The sequence below is a fragment of the Sitodiplosis mosellana genome, unplaced genomic scaffold (assembly GCF_009176505.1).
Source record: "Sitodiplosis mosellana isolate CC-2019 unplaced genomic scaffold, AAFC_SMos_1.0 Smas_scaffold_6226, whole genome shotgun sequence".
In the NCBI taxonomy this organism is placed as follows: Eukaryota; Metazoa; Arthropoda; class Insecta; order Diptera; family Cecidomyiidae; genus Sitodiplosis; species Sitodiplosis mosellana.
In genome coordinates this window covers 17,235,748-17,253,521 of record NW_022601467.1, presented here as the reverse complement: position 1 = coordinate 17,253,521, position 17,774 = coordinate 17,235,748, and the positions used below count along the sequence as shown (strand labels likewise).

General features: G+C 36.9%; 1 protein-coding gene and 1 long non-coding RNA gene across 3 annotated transcripts in view; one reads left to right on the top strand and one right to left on the bottom strand.

The window, feature by feature from the left end:
- LOC129577780 (scavenger receptor class B member 1) overlaps positions 1 to 15,310 on the bottom strand; it is a 56,252-nt gene extending 40,942 nt beyond the window's left edge. Inside the window, exon 1 of one of the 2 annotated variants that reach the window (XM_055465351.1) lies at positions 15,202 to 15,310. The gene's annotated coding sequence lies outside the window, so the exon portion shown is untranslated. Of the gene's footprint in view, positions 1 to 766; positions 1,904 to 15,201 lie in introns of those variants that run through there. The other variant, XM_055465350.1, reaches the window with a different exon arrangement.
- On the top strand, positions 7,488 to 8,391 carry LOC129577782 (uncharacterized). Its single transcript, XR_008689038.1, has 3 exons — positions 7,488 to 7,617; positions 7,772 to 7,910; positions 7,983 to 8,391. It is a non-coding gene; the product is annotated as an uncharacterized LOC129577782 (long non-coding RNA).
- Positions 15,311 to 17,774: the final 2,464 nt, after the last annotated feature.

Here is a 17,774-nt window from a genome sequence, read left to right as displayed (position 1 = left end):
AACAGTTGAATTGTTCAGGTTATACAAAGAACACACACAAGCACAAACACACCGTTCGTTTGGATCATCTAACCAATTACCCAAAAACAAATGATTGATTGTTTTGACTGTGTGGCTAGAAACAAAGATCGTTTTCTTCCTCTTATTTTTGCGCCTAGTTATGCACCATCTCTCTCAATCCTCACTGTCTCTTCATCATTTCGCAAAGGAAAAAGTTGTTCACTATCAGCTTGACTACATACGTGCCGCTTCTTTTTTTAATGTTTGACTGAATGTCATAATTCCGGCCATTGTCTTTGCATCCGTAGCTGTGCTCTGTGCTCGGCAAGCAAGCACAGATAAAATGCCACTGATAATTGCTATTGCCAAATTGACGGCCGCCGAACATGATTTACAGCGCACATGAATAGAAAAGACAACAAATAAATAAACACATGTCATTGTTTGGTTTCGAGCGAATTGTGTCATCTGCTGCTGCTGCTCTGCTGCTCCAACGATTTGAAAACTTTCATTGCGATTACAGCATAAAAACAAAAACTATGAAATCGAAACTAAAACACAAGAAGACGACGACGAAAAAAGTCGCAAAGAAAACAAAGTGCTCGATTTTTATGCGCGACCCACCAATATCGTTTACACAAAACGATTCACTTCTCGACAAACGTTTTGTTTTTTTTTTTTGAAGCGTTGTTGTTGAATCTATTTTTAGATTTCTTAATATATGAATCAATGGAAAAAAAAAATTCAAACGCTTTGAAATACTCACATTAGACGCGCAATCGAACGGATGGTCTCCTAAATGTACTTCCGCAGACAAATTGGCAAATATTATTTCAATATTTTTTCTCTCTTTCTTTTCTGTTCTTTACCGTACGGTTAAATTGGTCGAGAATGAATCGGGTCACTTGTTTGAACTTTTCTTTCAATTTTCAATTGCACTATTGAATTATCGCGATTCGAGCTGGTTTTGTGGACGCGTGTCACAGAGAAAATGAAAACCGAATGAAATTCAATAATTGATTTGATCACCACAATGTAAATTTGATCTCCCGGTACTTTGGATGATAATCGTCTTTATAGAATGTTTTGTGGTCGAATGCAGTAAAATTGTATGATCGTTCTTGACTTTATTCACCGTTGACATTTTTCTATCAATTAATTTATGTTGGATGGTTGATGATTATTTTCAATTTCTTGAATGACACCAATCTGCATCGCCTCGTTACACAATGGCTTCTTCGATATAAACAACCCAAAATTCTTCGCTATTAGACTTTTTTTTTCTCTTCTTCTGTTACAGCATAAATGTTATTTGATGTGCACATTCAACACAATATTGTTCACAAATTGGTAGAAAAAATACAGCACTATGTGTTCTTTGTTCAGTGTCTGGCCTCTTTGTTGGTTTTTCTTTTTTTTTTAGTTTATAAATTTTTCTTGTCATAAAAACTCGTTTATTTATTTGCTTTTAGCAGTTTAACTACGATTTTCACTCGATTTTTCAAAACTATTTTTATGAATTCAATGACTTTTGTTAACTTTTTCATCAAACTTTTAAGAAAAATGCGATCAAACTGGGCAAAAAGTATGTTGCAAACGTTTTTTTTTTGAATTCTGGAAAATTCAGGATAAAATCCTTTTTTCCTTTTGAAACGATCCTGCTCAGACACCGATCAATCGAATGTATAAAACCACAAATGAAAAAAAAAACGATCACAAACAATTTTTCAAAGTTCTGTCGTTTCCAGCGACAAAAAAAGCACAGAACAGCTTATGGCTCCAAAATGGGTATACAATATGAATATTTTTTGTTCAACTTCAAGTTTTGGCGGTTAGCTCACGAACGAAAAACACTTTACGTGCGATGAGTTAAAACATCGATAGCGAAATGAAAATAATACCGATCGTATGCCGCTTTTTCCACTCCTTTTATTAATCAATGTACTTGTTGCTTGTTGTACGCTTTTCGCGTATGTGTGCAATTTTGTGTGTGCTGTGTTGAGCTTTGGTTGCCGTTGCTGCCGTGGTTGCCGTTACTACGACACCACACCACACAGCACAATACACCACAGCACAGCTCAACTCACTCAAGCAGTAAATCTTTAGCGCAACGGAGCACTTCATTTAACGCAAGCTCAACGCTGTGTCATATGTGCTTGCTTCCACACACTAAACCGCTCTTTTCTTCAGTTTTTCTCGGGAATTGTATTCGGTTGTTGAGCTATCGGTACTTTTTTATTACTTGATCATCGGAAGCCAGTTTAATCATCACCAATTTATTGATCGAATCTCGTCGAAAACTAAGAAAAAACACCAAAACCTTGATAATTTGTTGTATTTATTGTCTGAGGTCGCTGATAAATACGAGGTTTATCTGCAATAAAATAAAAGTCGGAAATTTTTGTCTCAAATCACAATGTTCCGATCATAAATCATCGCATCAATAGATTATAGCCCATTTGAATATTAATTGGTCGACGCTTTAAAGTGATATTTTCCTCGAGCATTCTTTTTTCTTCATTTGAATTAGCGCTTGATCTTGTTGCACCTATGTTCGCTTTATGCAGATTTTCGATGAAAACAAAAGCTAGCCTGATAACAGAATTATCGGTTCTGTTTACCTTTTTCTGCTATTCATTTTCATTTTTGCAGTGGAGCGATGAACGAAGGAAAACAAAAATGCAAATCAAAGCGAAAAAAGTATAATGTAAACACAAAGAGATCCATCGAGACACATACATGCAAGGGCAATCTACAGAGGCTGTCGACGACGACGACGACGACGACGACGACGACGACGATAAGCCGTAAGACGCATTCAAAGGCGTTTTCCGCCAAACCGAATAGACGACGTTTACGACAACGACGGCGCGATGGCTATTTTCGTTAAATACACTAATTTCAATGGTATATTCCCCCGTAGTGCTGTTTGTTTTCGTTTTGCGAATAGTTCGTCCATCGAAATGTATGCGCTTATATGTGTGTATGCGTACGTTGTGTTGATCGTTGGCTCGTTGACGGGCTTTTCCAACAACTACCTGTTTCTGTCTTACTCGTTACACATTTGTGGAACTTTGGCAAATGCGATAACGTTTCAGCACACGAAAACAAACCAAATAGTCGATCGGCACACGCATGTGATCGTCTAAGTTTGATACACGGTTTGCAGTATGCACACACGCATGCGACCATTTGAATGGTTGGCTTTACCACACGATAAATTATGAAGTGCAAAACGAGCCGCTTGATGCATTTTCGGGGCGAGACACAACATGTAAGAGTGGAGCCGGATCATCAGCTGGGAGCTGCAATCACCATTCGGTGGTTTACATGATTTAATGCTCATTGTAATCATGCCAAAAATAAACAATTCGCATCAAAAGTAATTTCATTGCAATCGAGATGACACTCATACACTCATGACACGGCTGATACACTTAAGATTGCGCGATTTATGCAACAATAAAAATGATGATAGTGTGTGGGATTTTGCGCAGTTTTTTTTCTTCTTCTTCGATTCCACTGTGTCTTGAATTTCGGCATATTCACTTCTTTTGATGATCATTCTCTCTAGTTTCGCGATTTTTCAGTGCAATTTGTCCTTTTTGGTCACTTTGAGCTGTTTGCCACTTCTTTCACTCTATTCGTTTGTTCACACATCTATTTACAATAACCACTTTATCATTGTTATCAAGCAGTAATGATCTCATTCATTCATAAATGGGTAAAAACCATTGATTAAGCTTCTTATTGTGTTTAGAATGTGAACAAATTTCGAATTATGCAAAAAAAAATCTTTCCCGTCACACATCCGGAGTGCGCCGTTGTAGAGTAAACCCCCTTTGAAAAACAGGATTTTATTGTTCCTGCATTCCAAGTCATCGGACACACACTATAAACACTGTCATACAAGTGATGAAAAAGGAAAAAAAAACAGTCCAAACATTTCATTTTTTTTTTGTTAAACTTTAAGGTAAGCACGTAATTCATTACGTAGTTTGCATATCATTTCCTTAGTTCCGTGCATATTCCACAAAATTTAGAACTTGGATGACAATCGTGTTGTGATCGTATTTGTTATGGGGGAAATAACAAATAGCTTAATAAACAGCAGCATATGAATGATGATATCGATAGTGAGTCTCAAAAATTCGAATGCTCTATTCATTGCTGTTCGCACATTTCTGACTCGTTCCATCGAAAATCAACAGATAAATCGTCTTCATCGTGTGTAACGGTGACTAATCAAACAACACAGGAAATTTACATTTAAAAAAAACGTCCGGCTGTTTTTTCCCCACATTTCATACACTCGATTATTTATCGACTCGCTCGAATATACGCATTTAACCCATTCGACTAGAAATAGCTATTTATATCTATGTATGTTTGCATTTGAAATTAACTTTGATATGATAACAACATTTCGAGTTCAATGCGAAACTGTATCGGTTTTTTCACATTTCCAAATGACTTTGAAAATTCAAAGCAATTTTCGATTGCACGATCCGGCTAACCGGCTGTTGTTCAGAAAGTTATTGCTCCCATTTTATCGGTATCGATCTCAATCCATCAGCACTGTTAAAAAAAACAAAATCGAACATCCGAACAATGTCAGTCGCAAATGTTCATAGAAAATAAAGTAGAAAGACACAGATTTTGCTCGAATCGATTCTTCGCTCGTTTTTTTCCCCATTCGAAAGGTCAAATTATGCACATTTTTTTGCTGTTCGTCCGCCTTGATCGTGTGTAAATTGAGATCGGTTTGCATTTAACTATCATATATGTTTTTTTTTATTGACTAATTTTCATCTCTCAGCTACTGTTGTTAAAAAGCTACACCTGAAAACCAAGTCAATCAATCAAATATCAAATTGCGTTTGCGAAAAATCAACACAATTTAATTCGAATTCGCATTAACGCGCGTCTGTGCATTGTACACATACACTCACATCGGCGCTGAACGCCGAATCGAATCGTATCGCGCAGAATCGAAATGATTCAAACTTCGAAACGATTTCTTGTTTTACGAAGAAAAAAAATTTGTATAAATGCACCTACTTGCAATTGACTTAACACATCGAAGGTCGCCACTATTAGTTATGCGTGTAAATGTGTTTTGGTCGGTGTGTGAGTTGCTATTTCGTTGTTTTTTTTTTCGTTCGCTATTCTTCTCTGGACGAATTTTGTTTGTCCATTTTCGCATCGTTGCTGATATTTTCCATGCAAATATATGTTGCAAACTTTGTTATCCATAAGTGAGAGATGATCATTTATTGTGTGCGAACACCGCCACGTAAATTTGTTTTTCCCAATCAAATTGATTGTCATGTCTCAATTTCCTAGAAGTCTTATTCACTCTTTCGACACCGAGAGAGATGCCCGGAGATAATCTTTTGTTTTAGAAAATGGATTTTAATTGAGCCAGACATTTTAAGAAGTGATTAAACGAGTATAATTACACCAAAGATTACGCGGCGGTTCTTTCGATCAAAAAAAAAGTCGAAAGCGCACACGCTTGCTTGCGGTCGTGTGTATCGTGGAAAGTTGCATTGGAATAATTTTATGCGATAAATCGTTTCAAAAACTACTGAAAGAATAAATAATTGCTCGTAGTATATGTCGTGTCCATTGCTATTAAAAGTAGGCCCAATCAGTGGAGAGAAAACTACGGAAAAATAACGAATCAAGAGACGAGAGGAAAAAACACACGACGTCAACGAAAAAAAAAACAATAACAAAACAGAATTGAATTCAAGTTTTTTTTTCTTCGCATAGACTTTGATTTGAATTAAATGCATAATTAAAACTAAATGCACAATTTGATTCGATTGAACCTGAAAAAGGCAGTGTGCAGTGCTTGAAATTGGTAGTCGATCGGAGTCAATCAGCTGGACACTGGCGAAATAACGCATTTTGAAACAATGAACACAACAACGAAAAAAAAAATGTAATGGTCAAAGGGGAACTAACTAACGATGCGCCGTTTGCCATTGCAGTGTATGTTTTTGCGTTTGCCTCAACAGCAGGCCTATACGGTTTTTGTGTGGCTACCGACTTTTTTTTTCCTTCTCCTTCTTTTTCGTTAGTTTTTCTTTCAGCTTATGTTGCGTTTGAAATTTTGCGTTTGTTTGTCCATTTTATTTGTGGACCGAATTCAAAAAGTGCGCATGAAAAACTGATATGGAAAATATTAGCAAATGACACAAACTATTCACATTTTGCTTCTCTTTTTTTTTCGCTGGAAGTCGTCACGCATGACAATGCTGATCTCTCAGCCGTGAATTTAATTCAAACGCAAAGAATAACATACAGCCGAACATTGCACGTGGTAGCGCCAAGAATGACTGTACATTCTTGTGTGCGTGCGTGTGTGTACTGTACACGGCGATTGATATTGATTGGATTTATTTGCTTCGTAAACATTGTTCGCAAAGGAATTTAACATTGTCAATGCTTCGATACATGCGGCAAACGTGCAGCCGATGTACTTGTACACACATAAATCGAGTAAAAGCTTTAATTAATGGAAATGACAAAGAAACATGTACACACACGCACACATCCACATGCACACCGATAAAAATGCATGATATTGCTGTGCGATACAAAGTTCTTACCATCGCAAACGGCAAACGACAGACACAACTTTGGCTTCTGCGTTCGAAAAAAAAAGAAACAGATTCTTACCCGATATTGAGTTTGAACTCATTACAAAGGAAAAAAAGAAGCAACACACAAATAATAAAATGAAATAAAATGCATTGAAAAAATAGACCATTTTTAGATTGTAACACTGGATAGAATGTGTGCGCGCGCGCGCGCGCGAACATCGCATGCACTCATATTCCAATGCAGTATTCGTCGGTCGCACTCTATCACACTGTGCCCAATGCACGCATTGCATGATTCGAGTTCATTTCGTGTTCAAAGTCCAATGCAATTGGTTGTGCAATACAAAGAAGTGTAACTTCTTATGGCAACGATCGTATAAATAATGGAGGAGTACATTGAATGAATGTTGCGTACTCGAATCGATGCATTCAGCAATGCTTCACGTCGAAGAGACGAAACGAATCGTTGAAGAGACAAAAAAAAAATCACTAAAGTGCGCACACAGCCCACGCGCTCAAGGTCGTGAATGCCTCTTCGTTTCGTGCAATCACCATCTGAGAACGGGTGCAGAAAAAATAAGATGGCCAAAAGGAAAAAGTATTTCGTACAAGTGCTATCGAACTCTTTTACACACATACACACATACACATTACATTGCGACAAACGAAAAGAATCAACGCATAGCGTTTATCATGTTTAATCATAGGACACTTTGACGTTTGGTTGTAGCCAGCAAATGGCTGCTATGGCTATCAAAATCAAACACTTTCAATACGAAGAATAATGTGAAAAGAAGAAAAAAAAACATGTTAAAATAAAGCAATTGATATGCGGTAAAAATATGCGATAAATTCGCCATTTTTACGCCACAACGCGTCGATCCGGCAAGATGGTATCGATGTTCGTTTCGTTGACCGATCCGAATAATGCTAATGTGTAGATGCGATGACAAAAATTAAGCACACAGAACATGAAGAAACAACTCTAGGCAATCGATACAAAGTAATGATTAAAATTAATTTTAACGTTGTGATATGGGTTTGACCCCCTAATCAAAAGTTTAAAAAAAAAGACTGTGACTGTGTGAACGGTGGTATTAATCGTCAAAGTACATCTCATTTAATTACGGCATTTTTTTTTGTATTAAACATTAAAGAAGAGAACTCAAGTCAAATGAGCTATTACTAAAGCACGATGCAACTGTTGTTTCAACTAAAAAGTGAGCTGTTGGTATTCGCGAAGAAAACTCGGCTAAAAATAAGCGAATCGACCAGTTTCGAATGGAATCTGAAGAGGTTTGAATTTTCTGGTTCCATCGATCCAGTTGATACACTGTTCTTGTATAGAAGTTTATTAACTAATTGCAGGTTACATCGAAATGCACGGTAACATAATGGTGTACAACCAAACTGACTGAAGTTCCCATTCCAAGATAAACATGGCAAAACCATTGTTGATTACAAATTTACAGGACAATTATTTACAAAATGACGCCATTACAGCAGCAAGCCTGATTTCGATTGGAATTTGACTGGTTTTTGCATTGTTGCCGCCATCGTCGTCGTCTGATTACTCGTCTCTCAGCCATCTGACTACTGGAAATTGTATCACATTGAAGAATTGAACAGAATTTCTAAGCAAAAGCACTGGATTGCAACCAAACATCGACGAAAACATCGGCTCAACCGAGAAAATGAACAAAAATAACGTGACCCAACTGATTCCATTAAAAAGACGAGATTGTCTTGCTTACATCTTGAAACAACTATTTACTCGCTTATTGTAATAAAGCAGCATTTTTCGGCTTAGTTTCATTGCGGTAGAATGTGATTGCGCCGCCGTTGAATCAACAAATTGAATTGGTCTTTAACCTTGACCAGAAACAATTCACTTGATTTACTGACCCTCTTTGCAAGCCGAAATAAATAAAAAAAAAAACAGAATTCTTACTGGAAATTAAATCAATAAAACTAACCGACCGAAATAAACACACAACGTAACCCAACACACAAAAAAACCGCAATGAAACAACGGAAAATGCAATGACGAACATTCGAATCAAATGAAATTTATTCACAAATTTATAAATAGACATAAAAAGTCTCGTTAATTTGACCAGAATATACTGATTTGAATAAATTAATCGCAGAAAAGAAGACGACAACAAAAATTTGTTAAGTGAGACCAAAACAAAAGAATGAAAGTGAACGTGTCCTAACATATCTTAATCTAATCCCATGGATGATAACAAAATGTGAAAAGAAAAAAAAGTTTGTCGAATAAAAGAGTTTCATGCGATTTAGCGATGGATCATACAATCGAAATGGTGTGTGTTCACGTTCAAGAGAGTTCATTTGTCCACATGCAGTCGCAATCAAAGTTGATGAGAAGAAATACGAGTAAGAAGAGAAAAAGAAGGAGAAAAAAAAAACACGGTTACCAGAAATACGCACGCCGAAAATAAAAGTTACACACAGTCAACGGCCCAGTGACACTCACTCACGTTGTGTTGACGGTATTTGTTTCGTCTCTTCTTTATTTTTATATTAATAAATATTAATGAGGTTGTAAGTTATTAAATTGGAGGTTTTTATCGGACGATAAGCCAGTGAAATAGCTGTTACCTTCACACACACACACACACACACACACACACAGAGAGAGAGAGAGAGAGAGAGACAGCGCAACCATTTTTCGGTGTTTTGACTACATTTAGAGTTATCGCCAATTAAATCGGTTGAGTCTCGTACAGGAAATAAACTTATTGTGTTAGGAATTGGCCGTTATGAGATCCGTAAAGCACGTATACAATGCACGACACCGTGCTTATGTAATGGGTATGTGTGTGACCCAGTGCAGAGATTACGACAAAAAAAAACCGAGTGAAACATTGCACGAATTTCTCACGTAATTATCATTTGTTCTAAGCGAATCTATGGCAATAGGTAAAATATGAACAAAAATTACACAAAATGATACAGAGGCGGGAATCACGTTAGCGTGTGGTTCGTTGCCTGTTGCCGGTGTTGAACGCGCGAAAATACCAAAAACCCGCTGAATGTCACCAGTTTTGCAAAAATCCTTCGGAATAAAAGTAATGTGGCTGAGGTGAATCACCGTTACACTGAAAGTTTATCACCGCATAGTGGAACAGAGAAAAACATACAGAAGAAATACAGGAAACCAGTCGGAATCAAAGAAACGCGCGACCCATCATTTGGAAACTTCCAAATTCGTTTCAGATTCAGATAAATCTCTCACTCGTATACTCATTAGCTTAGAGATTATTTTCATTAGAATTTATAAATAAACGCGCGAACATGTTATGTATATCACGATATCATCATTGAGGCATTATCATCGTATCATCGGTTAGAAAAATAAAATATCAACAACATTCGATAGGCACCCACCGAATAGAACAATAGCGAGGAAGAACGCGACTGACTGAGGTCAAGTGACACTATTAATTTTTTTCTATTTTCAATTCGAAAATATGATATGAATTTGACATAATCATAATATCGACGAGAGTCCAAGATAGAGATGAGAGCATCTCGGGCACAAATCAAAATTGTTGACAATAAAATGCGCACACGTTCACATTGAACGCAACTTACGACAGGGTGCGTGCTATTTTCTGCTTTACCACAGACTTTGGCTTGCTGTCATTTTATGATTTTCGTTGCTTTTTTCATCTTTTAAATGATCTTTTTTCCACATGTGCGATTATTATAATTTGTATTCTTTTTTTTCGCTTCTCTTGACATCTACTTTTGATCCGTAGCACAAATGGCGGCGGCGGCGTTAAGATACACACACACAAATCGCGACCGATATCAACCAATCATTAACGAGCTTTAAATTAATTACAAGTGAAAAGTCTTGACATTATTATTTGATTAATTCGTTATTTGTTTGCTCGCACTCGCGTTCGCACCCTGCAATTCTGCGTTGTTGCTTTTATTTCAAGATGCAAATACGAAAATTTGCATCGCAACTATTAAATAAGTTGCCGGACGAAGATTGAGAAAAATGGTAGAAATTCAAGTGGATTTCGAGAGACGGGCTAATAAGGCCCATTTTTCAAAATAGCTTGTAAATATGTTAATGAGTAATAGAATGCTTAGCGCTTTTTTTTGTCGCATGATATCTAAATCAAATTCACACTTGACTCACATGTCGTCGGGTACACAATGTATGTGAATGTGTGCGTGAGCGTAATGTACATGTTACACGTTCATGTGTACTCTTTGTTCGCTTCATCTTTCGCCTCGCAACTCAAATCGGACATATACATTTTCATTAAAAAAGTGTAATTTACTGGCGTGGCAGGGCAGCAGCGTCGTCAATAATTTATGTCAGCTTGTTTCACATTTTTAATTGCTCACGAAACATAATCCATATCAGCCGTAAACAATTCTAACATCATAATTACCGTGAATGACAATTAAGATCCGAATTCCGAATGGGGCAACTGAGTGAGAGAGGAAGAGAGAGGGAGAGAAAAATTGATGGCAACGAGCAGACACACACACTCGAAGTAAAAGACACTTGCATTATAATAAAAGTAAATGCTTTTTGCTTGAAACGGAGACACACAGCAACAACAACAACAACATCAAAATAAGAGACATTTGATTCGGAGTTCGGAGTCATTGCCTTGTCGGTCAGGCTAGCCTGAAATGACAGCTGAAATGCAAATGCTTCTCGATGATGTCAGATGATTGTTATATGAAACTCTCGAATGTTAGCAAGTTGTCAGTTGGCTGACATTAATTGTTGCTTATCGATTGATTGTGTGTTCACACTGAACAATAAATGAAAAATCATGAAACCAATTTTGTGGACAATGTAACACACATATTCAACGGAATTCATCATAATTCACATTTATTATGTGCGAATTGCTGGTCATCTAATTGTTTTCATTTATTACTTATTATGTGCGTTACCATTTTTCGCAATGCGAAGTCAAACGGTTGTTGTTTTTTTTCTTTTGTTTTCTGCGTTAATTACGTGAAAGTGACGTCTTGAAATGTTTACCACATCCTGAACAACAACAGAAAATTTGTTTATCAAATTATGCGATTTGTTTTCTCTGCTTGGGGCACATGTTCGATAATTACAATGGCACCTAATTACTTTGATGCGTTCTTCTTTTAATTTCATTCAAACTACATCAATACTATTGACTCAATAGAACAGAGTATATTCGATAATTACTCACATTACCGATATATTGTAATAATTGGAGAGAATGGCGATTCCGTTGAAATTTTATGCCGGGCCAACGCGATCGACGGAGAAATGATAATAAACAAATAAAACAATCAAATCAAGACATTCACATCGAAATGACGTTCATTCGACCATTTATGAAGGAAAATGAAAAAAAAAACAAAGTCGAAGAAGAGCAATGTGAGTGCAGCGGGGCCTAGATGCAACGCAACAGACAGAGATGCACGCGTACACCTCGAAGTGTGCAAACACAAAGTGCACATCCGCATACGGAATATCATTACTACGGTTGGCTGGTGTATTCTATACCCAGAATTGCACCTCGTGTAAACAAATTGTTTTGATGTGCCTGCGACACGACTGACTTTTTGCACGTATACCACAATCAATTTGGCCGTAGATCGTAATGGCGCGCGCGCTCATTTCCTCGTCTACTCTCTTGCTAATTCAATTATTCGCCAATCAAATTGAGAAAAAAAGGCAAAACAAAATGCATCTAATTGAATCAAGGCATATTAATTGCACTATCCCCGCAGGTGAATTGTGAGATGCATTAAACAGATACTAAAATTAATTTCAAGAAGAAACGATAAAATTGGCTATGATTGCAGATTGCGCGCGATGTGAAGGTGCGCATGTGGATGAAATTTTGATGGGTGTGCTTTAGAATCAAATTCCATTCAAACGATACACCTGAGTGCATTCGATGTAAAAAAAAAACCGCTACACAAAATCGAAACTTTGGACTAATCCGGAATTCGTATCCCTAATGATCCCCTAATGAATGGCTTGGAGCGAAAATGTAATACAGAAAAGTTGAGCGGTCAAAAATGTCAAATAAAAAGGGATAGCTATATAGTTCACTATAGTTTACTATACAGTTTACTATATAGCTATCCCTTTTCCGCTCATTCATCATTGACATTTTTCCGCTCAACTTTTCTGTATTACATTTTCGCTCCAAACCATTCAATTTCAGTATAATTAAATTGAATTTAACGAAAACACTAATTATAATTAAGGGAAAAAATGCTGATTATTCCATAATTAATACCGAAAAGAACGTGGCTCATGCTAATTTCAATCAAAAATTCATTTGTGGGCGTTGATAATGAGATGAGGAAAGTTTTATTAGAAATTGTCTAGTTCCCAAAAATGGTTCACCTCAAAAGCCCTCATTGAATCACATTCAGCCACTGCTCGGTGCTTTGCTCTTAAGTACTTGCATAAATGTTTTCGCATTTTTTTTTGCGCAAATAAAAAACTGAAGCGAACGCGCTCGAATCGTATGTGTGCTGTATTCCGGCCGCCACAACGTAACTAGGTAAGCATTTAAAGTCCAATGAATATCTATGTTAAGTTCGACGCTATTATCTCACACACGTTTATATAATATCTATGAACGAAACAAAAGCATTACCGCACATAATCTATACCGTAAATATGAACAGACTTTGCCAAACGGTGTTTATCGCTTTTTTCGTTACATCTTTTTATGTGTTTCTTTTTTCGTCTTCACTCTTTCTGTCTTCTTCAGTGCGGTTAGGTTTTTTTTCGTGCTTCTCTCCGTGCACTAAACGTTTGGCATTGAAGTTAACGCATTGAAAATGCTTTCTGCTTGCATTCGACGGAGAATATACACATCTTTTTTCCTTTAAAACATATAGCAGCAACAGATAAAAAAGACTTCGACTCTTCAATTGTTGATTCACATTTGATTAATATAAATGGGACCAATTTCAATCGTTACTCTCTTGTCTCCAGTTCTCTCTCTCTCTCTCTCTCTCTCTCTCTCTCTCTCTCTCTATCTCTCTCTCTCTCTCTTTCTTCGTGAATAAAGTGTAAAATATTGCGGTTTTACGTAGGAGCCATTCATTTTGGTTTTTTGCAAAATGAAATTGTGTGGAATGAATTATTTGTATTAATTGTGTGATTGTTGACAGGCAAAACGAGATGAATGACAAGAAATGCTTTGAAAATGGCATAAAAATGCACGACATCGTGTGCGAACCGGGCGAGATCACACAGGAAAAAAAAATGAGTCGTGAAACAACAGCAAAAAACAAACACCGATAGCCACAAACAAAATCCGTTTCACACACCGAAATGTAAACGAACAAAAAGGGTGTCCAACGGCCAGTTCAGAAATTGTATTGTATGTATTTTATTTCTTGTTTCACATCTGTGTGACATTGTGCACTTGAAAATGTGCTGCTGTTGTTGCTGCTGCCATAACAATGACGACGACGACGACGACGACGACGACGACGACGACGACGACGGCAATAACAATAATAATGAAAAAAAACATCTTGCATCGGGCACTTTTTTTCTCTTCTCTTGTGTGTGTGTGCCCATCGTCTTTCGAATCCGCGTTGTGTCGCACGTTGAACTGATAAAATCGGTGCATTCAACGCAATCGATGGCTTTTTGAACGAGAGCAAGAGAGAACCTGGGAGCTCACCGGCCGCTACACATTCTTCACTCGTCTGTGCATGCACTTTAGCACGTACACAACATATCACACATAAAACTTGAAGAACGAAATAAAAGATGCAGTGGCTATAATTGCACCGCAATTAGACCTAATTATATGTTAATTTGAATGCAAACTGTTCACAGAATCAATCACAACACGCGTTTGTTCAATAGATTTTAAACTGGCAAAGAAATAAAAATGAACACGAAAAATTGTTGGAAGCGACAAACATATCATCCACATCGATATCGAATGTGCCGATCAATTGGAGAGGTGTGATCGCACTCCTCATTCATTAGTAGCATAGATCTATCTGAGAGATTTACCCTCGATCGCTCAATTCTGTACGGTACAAAGCGATTAAACGTTATTACGGAAATATGCAATACGGTGCAGCGGAAAAAACTAATCATAACTCGAAAGAGACAGAGAGACAAATGCTGTTGCAACGAAGCGATTTGTACGAGAGTAGTTCTCAAGTTTGGTACGATTGAACGGCACAAAGTGTTCGATTTGAAAAAAAAAGTTACCCACAGGCCGTTAATTATGATACACACAAATTCGATACACTGGCATTTTAGTTAACCTATGGACTATGCGCGTGGCACGCGCACACCACAGCACAAAAATGATGACTTCAATTTCAGGAAGAACATTTCACGGATTGCAAAATAAATAGCTAAATAGGCAGAATACGTAATCAATGAACAACTGAACACTATAATTAAATTAATAATTTCAATTAAAGTTTGCTTATTTCAAATAGGAAATCACATTGAGAATCAAAGTGCTTTGTTTTTCTTCGTGTTTTTTTTGTTTGTTTCTTTCTGAAATACTTGATCGATAAGAATGAATCAAAAACGTACCTTGTTCTATAACATGAAGAGCGGCAAACAATTGGATTTAACACGAATGTGATACTGCGTCACACACTGGCAATGTGCTTTTCCAGGCATCCGGTTCAATCGTTTTGGATTGAGATTAAATTCTTTTTCTACCGGATTTTGTTTTTATATGTACTTTTTACATTTATTCAATTTATGACGAAAACAGTTTGCACTTTGACACGAGCACAGCATTGAGATGTCAACAATTCACTTCGGTTCAACGGAATTGTGGGTTGTTCTATTAAGACACTTTTCATGTAATGATGTGTAAATCACCGTCTGAGGAGAAAAAAAACTACTCGATCACCACAATGACTATTTGAAATGAAAGAAACTATGAACTTAAGCATAGAAACTATCACCAAAAATAGCACGTACGCCGTCTTTCTAGGGAAAAAACCCGTCTCTATAATTCGTTTTTTTTTGCTTGATAAAACAGTGTCGAATTTGAAACAAACAGTGCCTCCGTCACAATTGAAACAATGCACAAGCTATGGATCAATTTCTTTTCGTACGATAATTAAGACTATTTACGAACGAAATCAAATAACTTCTTTTTGCAAAGTTTGCATTGCAAACGAAGTGCGATATCGTAAGTAAATGACTGAAAAACTTTTCCGAACTTTCTGTTTATACTTGGTTGTTGTGGAGTGAGCAACAAAAAAAAACTCTCTCTGTTTAGTTTTTTGCATTGACAACGAGAGAGAAAGAGAGAAAGAGAAAAAGAAAGAAAGAGAGATTGACACTAAGAACAAGGAAAATCCACAACGAAACACTTAGAACATATCATTAGTTCTCTCTATCTATCTAAAATGAATTTGATTGTTGTTGTTGCCGTTTTAAATATATTTATATTGTCGCTTTGGATGTAATTAATATTTGTGAGCTTACTCCAAGACGATAATTATACTTCAAGCGGTTGGAGTTTGGGGCAAACGCACCAGACAGAGACACACCACACCGATCACTCTATAGTGTGTAACAGTTTACGACGAAAAAAATCGTTCAATAAAAATAAGTGAATTATGTATGGTTTCAACTAAAAGGAATTTGCATACATGACATGAGACACATTAACTTGCACACACACACACACACACACACATACAGAGTGAGACAGGCATACACACGATCGCGATATGCAAATAGTAAATTAGACGAAAAAAAGAGACTTTCAGAACGCGAATGCGGTGTACATATGTGTTGTGCGTATATGACAAAGTCGGTGTACACAAATGACGATGCCACCGAATGAGAGCCTATTAAAAGCAATTCAAACACTTAAACGGACATCGCCAAGTGGACACTCTCTCGAAAAAAGAGCGAAAACAAAGACTGAATTTCGGCTCATAGTCACATCATCAAAAGAACAACAAAACAAAGAAAATAAATGAAACAATGTTTCGCTGTCGCATCATTCATTTACCAATAGAATAAGAAGTGATTACGGAGCGTCCGAATACTCGGCAACAACAAAAAACTGCGGTGGCGTGACGAATGCGAGACTCTCTGCAAATAGTTTGCGTCGTTAGTTTGTATAATGAATTTGCTTGAATTTCATTTCACAAGCAGTTTTCTCATATTCTTATGGATTTGCTAGGGCATTTTCTGAAGAAATAAAATTGGATTCTATTATAGCGTCTATGATTTATGCTTGTGGACAATGATTGCGTTGTACGGGGATTTTTTTGGTTTATCACTAGAATGTTACGTCACCTGTGAACCATTAAATTGAATCATTTAAATTGAACGATTCCAGACGCTAGATGAAATTGTAAAGTCATTGCGACACTATTTACCATTTTTGCCGAGTAAAACCATAAACGAGTAGATTCTTGTTCCGTCGTAAAATCCCATATCATTATTACGTGGCGGTTTTTTTTTCTCGAACCATTTTACACCATTCATCTTATTTAAATATAATTGTCAGTACGGGACGCTTACATTCGGACAAATTTCTCCTAGAACTTGTGATCGTTGTGCACTGCACTTGTTCTCAAATTCCGTTTTATTTTTCTCTATCTCTTTCATTGCATTCTCTCGCTATTATTTTTATTTTAACGATCGTATCACACCACATGAATAGCGACCGCGCTCGGCACGTGTCATTCATATCGCGAAATGCGTACAACCCATAACATTGATTGCATCTCTGAAAGCTCTTGATTCTAATTGCGCCAACGATTTAAGTTTGTGGGTAAGCGCATTCGATTTTTTTTTCTTCTCTTCTGTAATTACATATAATGGTGTTAATAGCAATTTCGTTGTAATAATAAAAATTTGAACCCAAATCGAGTGGGTCAAAATCGCTCATTATCATCTAATGACCATATCATCACATTTGGTTTGGTGTGCGAGTCACATGGGCTCGTGCGCGTCAAGTGTTTACAAACACACGCTGAACAGCTGAGCGCAATTGCGCACATGATCGGCTCGAACTTTGGTTCGATTGTCGAAGGAATTTATGACTTTTAACGTGATCTGCCTCGAATTGATGTGGAAAAAAACACACCAATTTCCATTCCAAAATTAATCTAGAAAAATTCATTAAT